Consider the following 12,688-nt stretch of genomic DNA (forward strand, 5'->3'; position numbering starts at 1 on the left):
AATTTCGCTGAATAAGGCATTGGTCTTGTTGCTTTGAAAAGCTTGGACATTGTTGTTCAACTTTAATCATCTAAGACTGCAAGGCCTGAGAATTATTGTGTCTGAATCTGCATCGAAAGATTGAAGGAAAGAGTATCTTTGTACTTGTTAAAAATCACTAGCTTTCCTCATTCGGACAGGTTCACAATTTTTATGTCTATGGTTGCATAGCAAAGTCTGTATAATGTCAAATAGGGCTGTATCACATAGACTGCGTGGCCTAATGGATAAGGCGTCTGACCTCGAATCAGAAGATTGAGGGTTCGAGTCCCTTCGTGGTTGTTTAATTTCATTGGCTCAGCTAATTTGAACATGTTTGCAATTACCCGAAATATGTCATTGGTCTTGTTGCTTTGAAAAGCTTGGACATTGTTGTTCAACTTAAATAATCTAAGACTGCAAGACCTGAGAAATATTATGTCTGATTGAGGGACATAGTCTTTTCGTACTTGTAAAATATCACTAGCTTTCCTCATTCGGATAGGTTCACAATTTTGATGTCTGTTGTTGCTAAGCAACGTCTGTTTGATGTCATATCGTAGAATATGGAGTAGAAGGTGTTGCCTCGTGGATAAGGCGTCTTACTTCAAAACAGAAAATTGAGGTTTTGAGGCATTTTCGTGGTCGTTTAATTTCATTAAATCTGCTAATATGGACATGTTTGCAATTTCGCTAAATAAGGCATTGGTCTTGTTGCTTTGAAAAGCTTGGACATTGTTGTTCAACTTTAATAATCTAAGACTGCAAGGCCTGAGAATTATTGTGTCTGAATCTGCATCGAAAGATTGAAGGAAAGAGTATCTTTGTACTTGTTAAAAATCACTAGCTTTCCTCATTCGGACAGGTTCACAATTTTTATGTCTATGGTTGCATAGCAAAGTCTGTATAATGTCAAATAGTGCTGTATCACATAGACTGCGTGGCCTAATGGATATGGCGTCTGACTTCGAATCAGAAGATTGAGGGTTCGAGTCCCTTCGTGGTTGTTTAATTTCATTAGCTCAGCTAATTTGAACATGTTTGCAATTTCCCGAAATATGGCATTGGTCTTGTTGCTTTGAAAAGCTTGGACATTGTTGTTCAACTTCAATAATCTAAGACTGCAAGACCTGAGAAATATAATGTCTGATTGAGGGACATAGTCTTTTCGTACTTGTAAAATATCACTAGCTTTCCTCATTCGGATAGGTTCACAATTTTGATGTCTGTTGTTGCTAAGCAACGTCTGTTTGATGTCATATCGGAGAATATGGAGTAGAAGGTGTTGCCTCGTGGATAAGGCGTCTTACTTCAAAATAGAAAATTGAGGTTTTGAGGCATTTTCGTGGTTGTTTAATTTCATTAAATCTGCTAATATGGACATGTTTGCAATTTCCCGAAATAAGGCATTGGTCTTGTTTCTTTGAAAGGCTTGGACATTGTTATTCATCTTTAATAATCTAATATTGCAAGGCCTGAGAATTATTGTGTCTGATTCTGCATCGCAAGATTGAGGGAAAAGGTATCTTCTTACTTGTTAAATATCACTAGCTTTCCTCATTCGGATAGGTTCACAATTTTTATGTCTATGGTTGCATAGCAAAGTCTGTATAATGTCAAATAGCGCTGTATCACGTAGACTGCGTGGACTAATGGATAAGGCGTCTGACTTCGAATCAGAAGATTGAGGGTCCGAGTCCCTTCGTGGTTGTTTAATTTCATTAGCTCAGCTAATTTGAACATGTTTGCAATTTCCCGAAATATGGCATTGGTCTTGTTGCTTTGAAAAGCTTGGACATTGTTGTTCAACTTCAATAATCTAAGACTGCAAGACCTGAGAAATATAATGTCTGATTGAGGGACATAGTCTTTTCGTACTTGTAAAATATCACTAGCTTTCCTCATTCGGATAGGTTCACAATTTTGATGTCTGTTGTTGCTAAGCAACGTCTGTTTGATGTCATATCGGAGAATATGGAGTAGAAGGTGTTGCCTCGTGGATAAGGCGTCTTACTTCAAAATAGAAAATTGAGGTTTTGAGGCATTTTCGTGGTTGTTTAATTTCATTAAATCTGCTTATATGGACATGTTTGCAATTTCCCGAAATAAGGCATTGGTCTTGTTTCTTTGAAAGGCTTGGACATTGTTATTCATCTTTAATAATCTAATATTGCAAGGCCTGAGAATTATTGAGTCTGATTCTGCATCGCAAGATTGAGGGAAAAGGTATCTTCTTACTTGTTAAATATCACTAGCTTTCCTCATTCGGATAGGTTCACAACTTTGATGTCTACTGTTGCATAGCAAAGTCTGTATGATGTCAAATAGCGCTGTATCACGTAGACTGCGTGGACTAATGGATAAGGCGTCTGACTTCGAATCAGAAGATTGAGGGTCCGAGTCCCTTCGTGGTTGTTTAATTTCATTAGCTCAGCTAATTTGAACATGTTTGCAATTTGTGTCTGAATCTGCATCGAAAGATTGAAGGAAAGAGTATCCTTGTACTTGTTAAAAATCACTAGCTTTCCTCATTCGGACAGGTTCACAATTTTAATGTCTATGGTTGCATAGCAAAGTCTGTATAATGTCAAATAGTGCTGTATCTCATAGACTGCGTGGCCTAATGGATATGGCGTCTGACTTCGAATCAGAACATTGAGGGTTCGAGTCCCTTCGTGGTTGTTTAATTTCATTAGCTCAGCTAATTTGAACATGTTTGCAATTTCCCGAAATATGGCATTGGTCTTGTTGCTTTGAAAAGCTTGGACATTGTTGTTCAACTTCAATAATCTAAGACTGCAAGACCTGAGAAATATTATGTCTGATTGAGGGACATAGTCTTTTCGTACTTGTAAAATATCACTAGCTTTCCTCATTCGGATAGGTTCACAATTTTCATGTCTGTTGTTGCTAAGCAACGTCTGTTTGATGTCATATCGGAGAATATGGAGTAGAAGGTGTTGCCTCGTGGATAAGGCGTCTTACTTCAAAATAGAAAATTGAGGTTTTGAGGCATTTTCGTGGTTGTTTAATTTCATTAAATCTGCTAATTTATACATGTTTGCAATTTCCCGAAATAAGGCATTGGTCTTGTTTCTTTGAAAGGCTTGGACATTGTTATTCATCTTTAATAATCTAATATTGCAAGGCCTGAGAATTATTGAGTCTGATTCTGCATCGCAAGATTGAGGGAAAAGGTATCTTCTTACTTGTTAAATATCACTAGCTTTCCTCATTCGGATAGGTTCACAACTTTGATGTCTACTGTTGCATAGCAAAGTCTGTATGATGTCAAATAGCGCTGTATCACATAGACTGCGTGGCCTAATGGATAAGGCGTCTGACTTCGAATCAGAAGATTGAGGGTCCGAGTCCCTTCGTGGTTGTTTAATTTCATTAGCTCAGCTAATTTGAACATGTTTGCAATTTCCCGAAATATGTCATTGGTCTTGTTGCTTTGAAAAGCTTGGACATTGTTGTTCAACTTAAATAATCTAAGACTGCAAGACCTGAGAAATATTATGTCTGATTGAGGGACATAGTCTTTTCGTACTTGTAAAATATCACTAGCTTTCCTCATTCGGATAGGTTCACAATTTTGATGTCTGTTGTTGCTAAGCAACGTCTGTTTGATGTCATATCGGAGAATATGGAGTAGAAGGTGTTGCCTCGTGGATATGGCGTCTTACTTCAAAACAGAAAATTGAGGTTTTGAGGCATTTTCGTGGTCGTTTAATTTCATTAAATCTGCTAATATGGACATGTTTGCAATTTCGCTAAATAAGGCATTGGTCTTGTTGCTTTGAAAAGCTTGGACATTGTTGTTCAACTTTAATAATCTAAGACTGCAAGGCCTGAGAATTATTGTGTCTGAATCTGCATCGAAAGATTGAAGGAAAGAGTATCTTTGTACTTGTTAAAAATCACTAGCTTTCCTCATTCGGACAGGTTCACAATTTTTATGTCTATGGTTGCATAGCAAAGTCTGTATAATGTCAAATAGTGCTGTATCACATAGACTGCGTGGCCTAATGGATATGGCGTCTGACTTCGAATCAGAAGATTGAGGGTTCGAGTCCCTTCGTGGTTGTTTAATTTCATTAGCTCAGCTAATTTGAACATGTTTGCAATTTCCCGAAATATGGCATTGGTCTTGTTGCTTTGAAAAGCTTGGACATTGTTGTTCAACTTCAATAATCTAAGACTGCAAGACCTGAGAAATATAATGTCTGATTGAGGGACATAGTCTTTTCGTACTTGTAAAATATCACTAGCTTTCCTCATTCGGATAGGTTCACAATTTTGATGTCTGTTGTTGCTAAGCAACGTCTGTTTGATGTCATATCGGAGAATATGGAGTAGAAGGTGTTGCCTCGTGGATAAGGCGTCTTACTTCAAAATAGAAAATTGAGGTTTTGAGGCATTTTCGTGGTTGTTTAATTTCATTAAATCTGCTAATATGGACATGTTTGCAATTTCCCGAAATAAGGCATTGGTCTTGTTTCTTTGAAAGGCTTGGACATTGTTATTCATCTTTAATAATCTAATATTGCAAGGCCTGAGAATTATTGAGTCTGATTCTGCATCGCAAGATTGAGGGAAAAGGTATCTTCTTACTTGTTAAATATCACTAGCTTTCCTCATTCGGATAGGTTCACAACTTTGATGTCTACTGTTGCATAGCAAAGTCTGTATGATGTCAAATAGCGCTGTATCACGTAGACTGCGTGGACTAATGGATAAGGCGTCTGACTTCGAATCAGAAGATTGAGGGTCCGAGTCCCTTCGTGGTTGTTTAATTTCATTAGCTCAGCTAATTTGAACATGTTTGCAATTTGTGTCTGAATCTGCATCGAAAGATTGAAGGAAAGAGTATCCTTGTACTTGTTAAAAATCACTAGCTTTCCTCATTCGGACAGGTTCACAATTTTAATGTCTATGGTTGCATAGCAAAGTCTGTATAATGTCAAATAAGGCTGTATCACATAGACTGCGTGGCCTAATGGATAAGGCGTCTGACTTCGAATCAGAAGATTAAGGGTTCAAGTCCCTTCGTGGTTGATTAATTTCATTAGCTCAGCTAATTTGAACATGTTTGCAATTTCCCGAAATATGGCATTGGTCTTGTTGCTTTGAAAAGCTTGGACATTGTTGTTCAACTTCAATAATCTAAGACTGCAAGACCTGAGAAATATTATGTCTGATTGAGGGACATAGTCTTTTCGTACTTGTAAAATATCACTAGCTTTCCTCATTCGGATAGGTTCACAATTTTGATGTCTGTTGTTGCTAAGCAACGTCTGTTTGATGTCATATCGGAGAATATGGAGTAGAAGGTGTTGCCTCGTGGATAAGGCGTCTTACTTCAAAACAGAAAATTGAGGTTTTGAGGCATTTTCGTGGTCGTTTAATTTCATTAAATCTGCTAATATGGACATGTTTGCAATTTCGCTAAATAAGGCATTGGTCTTGTTGCTTTGAAAAGCTTGGACATTGTTATTCAACTTTAATAATCTAAGACTGCAAGGCCTGAGAATTATTGTGTCTGAATCTGCATCGAAAGATTGAAGGAAAGAGTATCTTTGTACTTGTTAAAAATCACTAGCTTTCCTCATTCGGACAGGTTCACAATTTGTATGTCTATGGTTGCATAGCAAAGTCTGTATAATGTCAAATAGGGCTGTATGACATAGACTGCGTGGCCTAATGGATAAGGCGTCTGACTTCGAATCAGAAGATTGAGGTTTCGAGTCCCTTCGTGGTTGTTTAATTTCATTAGCTCAGCTAATTTGAACATGTTTGCAATTTCCCGAAATAAGGCATTAGTCTTGTTGCTTTGAAAAGCTTGGACATTGTTGTTCAACTTCAATAATCTAAGACTGCAAGACCTGAGAAATATTATGTTTGATTGAGGGACATAGTCTTTTCGTACTTGTAAAATATCACTAGCTTTCCTCATTCGGATAGGTTCACAATTTTGATGTCTGTTGTTGCTAAGCAACGTCTGTTTGATGTCATATCGGAGAATATGGAGTAGAAGGTGTTGCCTCATGGATAAGGCGTCTTACTTCAAAATAGAAAATTGAGGTTTTGAGGCATTTTCGTGGTCGTTTAATTTCATTAAATCTGCTAATATGGACATGTTTGCAATTTCCCGAAATAAGGCATTGGTCTTGTTTCTTTGAAAGGCTTGGACATTGTTATTCATCTTTAATAATCTAATATTGCAAGGCCTGAGAATTATTGAGTCTGATTCTGCATCGCAAATTTGAGGGAAAAGGTATCTTCTTACTTGTTAAATATCACTAGCTTTCCTCATTCGGACAGGTTCACAACTTTGATGTCTACTGTTGTATAGCAAAGTCTGTATGATATCAAATAGGGTCGTTTAATTTCATTAGCTCAGCTAATTCGTACATGTTTGCAATTTCCCTAAATAAGGCATTGGTCTTGTTGCTTTGAAAAGCTTGGACATTGTTGTTCAACTTTAATAATCTAAGACTGCAAGACCTGAGAATTATTGTGTCTGAATCTGCATCGAAAGATTGAAGGAAAGAGTATCTTTGTACTTGTTAAAAATCACTAGCTTTCCTCATTCGGACAGGTTCACAATTTTTATGTCTATGGTTGCATAGCAAAGTCTGTATAATGTCAAATAGGGCTGTATCACATAGACTGCGTGGCCTAATGGATAAGGCGTCTGACTTCGAATCAGAAGATTGAGGGTTCGAGTCACTTTGTGGTTGTTTAATTTCATTAGCTCAGCTAATTTGAACATGTTTGCAATTTCCCGAAATAAGGCATTGGTCTTGTTGCTTTGAAAAGCTTGGACATTGGACACTTCAATAATCTAAGACTGCAAGACCTGAGAAATATTATGTCTGATTGAGGGACATAGTATTTTCGTACTTGTAAAATATCACTAGCTTTCCTCATTCGGATAGGTTCACAATTTTGATGTCTGTTGTTGCTAAACAACGTCTGTTTGATGTCATATCGGAGAATATGGAGTAGAAGGTGTTGCCTCGTGGATAAGGCGTCTTACTTCGAAACAGAAAATTGAGGTTTTGAGGCATTTTCGTGGTCGTTTAATTTCATTAAATCTGCTAATATGGACATGTTTGCAATTTCCCGAAATAAGGCATTGGTCTTGTTTCTTTGAAAGGCTTGGACATTGTTATTCATCTTTAATAATCTAATATTGCAAGGCCTGAGAATTATTGAGTCTGATTCTGCATCGCAAGATTGAGGGAAAAGGTATCCTCTTACTTGTTAAATATCACTAGCTTTCCTCATTCGGACAGGTTCACAACTTTGATGTCTACTGTTGCATAGCAAAGTCTGTATAATGTCAAATAGGGCTGTATCACATAGACTGCGTGGCCTAATGGATAAGGCGTCTGACTTCGAATCAGAAGATTGAGGGTTCAAGTCCCTTCGTGGTTGTTTAATTTCATTAGCTCAGCTAATTTGAACATGTTTGCAATTTCCCGAAATATGCTTTCCTCATTCGGATAGGTTCACAATTTTGATGTCTGTTGTTGCTAAACAACGTCTGTTTGATGTCATATCGGAGAATATGGAGTAGAAGGTGTTGCCTCGTGGATAAGGCGTCTTACTTCGAAACAGAAAATTGAGGTTTTGAGGCATTTTCGTGGTCGTTTAATTTCATTAAATCTGCTAATATGGACATGTTTGCAATTTCCCGAAATAAGGCATTGGTCTTGTTTCTTTGAAAGGCTTGGACATTGTTATTCATCTTTAATAATCTAATATTGCAAGGCCTGAGAATTATTGAGTCTGATTCTGCATCGCAAGATTGAGGGAAAAGGTATCCTCTTACTTGTTAAATATCACTAGCTTTCCTCATTCGGACAGGTTCACAACTTTGATGTCTACTGTTGCATAGCAAAGTCTGTATAATGTCAAATAAGGCTGTATCACATAGACTGCGTGGCCTAATGGATAAGGCGTCTGACTTCGAATCAGAAGATTAAGGGTTCAAGTCCCTTCGTGGTTGATTAATTTCATTAGCTCAGCTAATTTGAACATGTTTGCAATTTCCCGAAATATGGCATTGGTCTTGTTGCTTTGAAAAGCTTGGACATTGTTGTTCAACTTCAATAATCTAAGACTGCAAGACCTGAGAAATATTATGTCTGATTGAGGGACATAGTCTTTTCGTACTTGTAAAATATCACTAGCTTTCCTCATTCGGATAGGTTCACAATTTTGATGTCTGTTGTTGCTAAGCAACGTCTGTTTGATGTCATATCGGAGAATATGGAGTAGAAGGTGTTGCCTCGTGGATAAGGCGTCTTACTTCAAAATAGAAAATTGAGGTTTTGAGGCATTTCCGTGGTCGTTTAATTTCATTAAATCTGCTAATATGGACATGTTTGCAATTTCCCGAAATATGTCATTGGTCTTGTTGCTTTGAAAAGCTTGGACATTGTTGTTCAACTTCAATAATCTAAGACTGCAAGACCTGAGAAATATTATGTCTGATTGAGGGACATAGTCTTTTCGTACTTGTAAAATATCACTAGCTTTCCTCATTCGGATAGGTTCACAATTTTGATGTCTGTTGTTGCTAAGCAACGTCTGTTTGATGTCATATCGGAGAATATGGAGTAGAAGGTGTTGCCTCGTGGATAAGGCGTCTTACTTCAAAACAGAAAATTGAGGTTTTGAGGCATTTTCGTGGTCGTTTAATTTCATTAAATCTGCTAATATGGACATGTTTGCAATTTCGCTAAATAAGGCATTGGTCTTGTTGCTTTGAAAAGCTTGGACATTGTTATTCAACTTTAATAATCTAAGACTGCAAGGCCTGAGAATTATTGTGTCTGAATCTGCATCGAAAGATTGAAGGAAAGAGTATCTTTGTACTTGTTAAAAATCACTAGCTTTCCTCATTCGGACAGGTTCACAATTTGTATGTCTATGGTTGCATAGCAAAGTCTGTATAATGTCAAATAGGGCTGTATGACATAGACTGCGTGGCCTAATGGATAAGGCGTCTGACTTCGAATCAGAAGATTGAGGTTTCGAGTCCCTTCGTGGTTGTTTAATTTCATTAGCTCAGCTAATTTGAACATGTTTGCAATTTCCCGAAATAAGGCATTAGTCTTGTTGCTTTGAAAAGCTTGGACATTGTTGTTCAACTTCAATAATCTAAGACTGCAAGACCTGAGAAATATTATGTTTGATTGAGGGACATAGTCTTTTCGTACTTGTAAAATATCACTAGCTTTCCTCATTCGGATAGGTTCACAATTTTGATGTCTGTTGTTGCTAAGCAACGTCTGTTTGATGTCATATCGGAGAATATGGAGTAGAAGGTGTTGCCTCATGGATAAGGCGTCTTACTTCAAAATAGAAAATTGAGGTTTTGAGGCATTTTCGTGGTCGTTTAATTTCATTAAATCTGCTAATATGGACATGTTTGCAATTTCCCGAAATAAGGCATTGGTCTTGTTTCTTTGAAAGGCTTGGACATTGTTATTCATCTTTAATAATCTAATATTGCAAGGCCTGAGAATTATTGAGTCTGATTCTGCATCGCAAATTTGAGGGAAAAGGTATCTTCTTACTTGTTAAATATCACTAGCTTTCCTCATTCGGACAGGTTCACAACTTTGATGTCTACTGTTGTATAGCAAAGTCTGTATGATATCAAATAGGGTCGTTTAATTTCATTAGCTCAGCTAATTCGTACATGTTTGCAATTTCCCTAAATAAGGCATTGGTCTTGTTGCTTTGAAAAGCTTGGACATTGTTGTTCAACTTTAATAATCTAAGACTGCAAGACCTGAGAATTATTGTGTCTGAATCTGCATCGAAAGATTGAAGGAAAGAGTATCTTTGTACTTGTTAAAAATCACTAGCTTTCCTCATTCGGACAGGTTCACAATTTTTATGTCTATGGTTGCATAGCAAAGTCTGTATAATGTCAAATAGGGCTGTATCACATAGACTGCGTGGCCTAATGGATAAGGCGTCTGACTTCGAATCAGAAGATTGAGGGTTCGAGTCACTTTGTGGTTGTTTAATTTCATTAGCTCAGCTAATTTGAACATGTTTGCAATTTCCCGAAATAAGGCATTGGTCTTGTTGCTTTGAAAAGCTTGGACATTGGACACTTCAATAATCTAAGACTGCAAGACCTGAGAAATATTATGTCTGATTGAGGGACATAGTATTTTCGTACTTGTAAAATATCACTAGCTTTCCTCATTCGGATAGGTTCACAATTTTGATGTCTGTTGTTGCTAAACAACGTCTGTTTGATGTCATATCGGAGAATATGGAGTAGAAGGTGTTGCCTCGTGGATAAGGCGTCTTACTTCGAAACAGAAAATTGAGGTTTTGAGGCATTTTCGTGGTCGTTTAATTTCATTAAATCTGCTAATATGGACATGTTTGCAATTTCCCGAAATAAGGCATTGGTCTTGTTTCTTTGAAAGGCTTGGACATTGTTATTCATCTTTAATAATCTAATATTGCAAGGCCTGAGAATTATTGAGTCTGATTCTGCATCGCAAGATTGAGGGAAAAGGTATCCTCTTACTTGTTAAATATCACTAGCTTTCCTCATTCGGACAGGTTCACAACTTTGATGTCTACTGTTGCATAGCAAAGTCTGTATAATGTCAAATAAGGCTGTATCACATAGACTGCGTGGCCTAATGGATAAGGCGTCTGACTTCGAATCAGAAGATTGAGGTTTCGAGTCCCTTCGTGGTTGTTTAATTTCATTAGCTCAGCTAATTTGAACATGTTTGCAATTTCCCGAAATATGCTTTCCTCATTCGGATAGGTTCACAATTTTGATGTCTGTTGTTGCTAAACAACGTCTGTTTGATGTCATATCGGAGAATATGGAGTAGAAGGTGTTGCCTCGTGGATAAGGCGTCTTACTTCGAAACAGAAAATTGAGGTTTTGAGGCATTTTCGTGGTCGTTTAATTTCATTAAATCTGCTAATATGGACATGTTTGCAATTTCCCGAAATAAGGCATTGGTCTTGTTTCTTTGAAAGGCTTGGACATTGTTATTCATCTTTAATAATCTAATATTGCAAGGCCTGAGAATTATTGAGTCTGATTCTGCATCGCAAGATTGAGGGAAAAGGTATCCTCTTACTTGTTAAATATCACTAGCTTTCCTCATTCGGACAGGTTCACAACTTTGATGTCTACTGTTGCATAGCAAAGTCTGTATAATGTCAAATAAGGCTGTATCACATAGACTGCGTGGCCTAATGGATAAGGCGTCTGACTTCGAATCAGAAGATTAAGGGTTCAAGTCCCTTCGTGGTTGATTAATTTCATTAGCTCAGCTAATTTGAACATGTTTGCAATTTCCCGAAATATGGCATTGGTCTTGTTGCTTTGAAAAGCTTGGACATTGTTGTTCAACTTCAATAATCTAAGACTGCAAGACCTGAGAAATATTATGTCTGATTGAGGGACATAGTCTTTTCGTACTTGTAAAATATCACTAGCTTTCCTCATTCGGATAGGTTCACAATTTTGATGTCTGTTGTTGCTAAGCAACGTCTGTTTGATGTCATATCGGAGAATATGGAGTAGAAGGTGTTGCCTCGTGGATAAGGCGTCTTACTTCAAAATAGAAAATTGAGGTTTTGAGGCATTTCCGTGGTCGTTTAATTTCATTAAATCTGCTAATATGGACATGTTTGCAATTTCCCGAAATATGTCATTGGTCTTGTTGCTTTGAAAAGCTTGGACATTGTTGTTCAACTTCAATAATCTAAGACTGCAAGACCTGAGAAATATTATGTCTGATTGAGGGACATAGTCTTTTCGTACTTGTAAAATATCACTAGCTTTCCTCATTCGGATAGGTTCACAATTTTGATGTCTGTTGTTGCTAAGCAACGTCTGTTTGATGTCATATCGGAGAATATGGAGTAGAAGGTGTTGCCTCGTGGATAAGGCGTCTTACTTCAAAACAGAAAATTGAGGTTTTGAGGCATTTTCGTGGTCGTTTAATTTCATTAAATCTGCTAATATGGACATGTTTGCAATTTCGCTAAATAAGGCATTGGTCTTGTTGCTTTGAAAAGCTTGGACATTGTTATTCAACTTTAATAATCTAAGACTGCAAGGCCTGAGAATTATTGTGTCTGAATCTGCATCGAAAGATTGAAGGAAAGAGTATCTTTGTACTTGTTAAAAATCACTAGCTTTCCTCATTCGGACAGGTTCACAATTTGTATGTCTATGGTTGCATAGCAAAGTCTGTATAATGTCAAATAGGGCTGTATGACATAGACTGCGTGGCCTAATGGATAAGGCGTCTGACTTCGAATCAGAAGATTGAGGTTTCGAGTCCCTTCGTGGTTGTTTAATTTCATTAGCTCAGCTAATTTGAACATGTTTGCAATTTCCCGAAATAAGGCATTAGTCTTGTTGCTTTGAAAAGCTTGGACATTGTTGTTCAACTTCAATAATCTAAGACTGCAAGACCTGAGAAATATTATGTTTGATTGAGGGACATAGTCTTTTCGTACTTGTAAAATATCACTAGCTTTCCTCATTCGGATAGGTTCACAATTTTGATGTCTGTTGTTGCTAAGCAACGTCTGTTTGATGTCATATCGGAGAATATGGAGTAGAAGGTGTTGCCTCATGGATAAGGCG

At 37.3% G+C, this 12,688-nt stretch overlaps 5 non-coding genes across 5 annotated transcripts; all 5 read left to right on the forward strand.

Annotated features, from left to right (window-relative positions):
• Window positions 1-952: 952 nt before the first annotated feature.
• Window positions 953-1,025, forward strand: trnar-ucg (transfer RNA arginine (anticodon UCG)). Its single transcript has one exon. It is a non-coding gene; the product is annotated as a tRNA-Arg (tRNA).
• Window positions 1,026-4,035: 3,010 nt separating this feature from the next.
• On the forward strand, window positions 4,036-4,108 carry trnar-ucg (transfer RNA arginine (anticodon UCG)). Its single transcript has one exon. It is a non-coding gene; the product is annotated as a tRNA-Arg (tRNA).
• An 898-nt stretch (window positions 4,109-5,006) lies between these two features.
• Window positions 5,007-5,079, forward strand: trnar-ucg (transfer RNA arginine (anticodon UCG)). The gene has a single exon. It is a non-coding gene; the product is annotated as a tRNA-Arg (tRNA).
• Window positions 5,080-7,965: 2,886 nt separating this feature from the next.
• trnar-ucg (transfer RNA arginine (anticodon UCG)) lies at window positions 7,966-8,038 on the forward strand. Its single transcript has one exon. It is a non-coding gene; the product is annotated as a tRNA-Arg (tRNA).
• A 3,231-nt stretch (window positions 8,039-11,269) lies between these two features.
• Window positions 11,270-11,342, forward strand: trnar-ucg (transfer RNA arginine (anticodon UCG)). The gene has a single exon. It is a non-coding gene; the product is annotated as a tRNA-Arg (tRNA).
• Window positions 11,343-12,688: the final 1,346 nt, after the last annotated feature.

This window comes from Oncorhynchus clarkii, unplaced genomic scaffold, assembly GCF_045791955.1.
Source record: "Oncorhynchus clarkii lewisi isolate Uvic-CL-2024 unplaced genomic scaffold, UVic_Ocla_1.0 unplaced_contig_10886_pilon_pilon, whole genome shotgun sequence".
NCBI classification, from domain to species: Eukaryota; Metazoa; Chordata; class Actinopteri; order Salmoniformes; family Salmonidae; genus Oncorhynchus; species Oncorhynchus clarkii.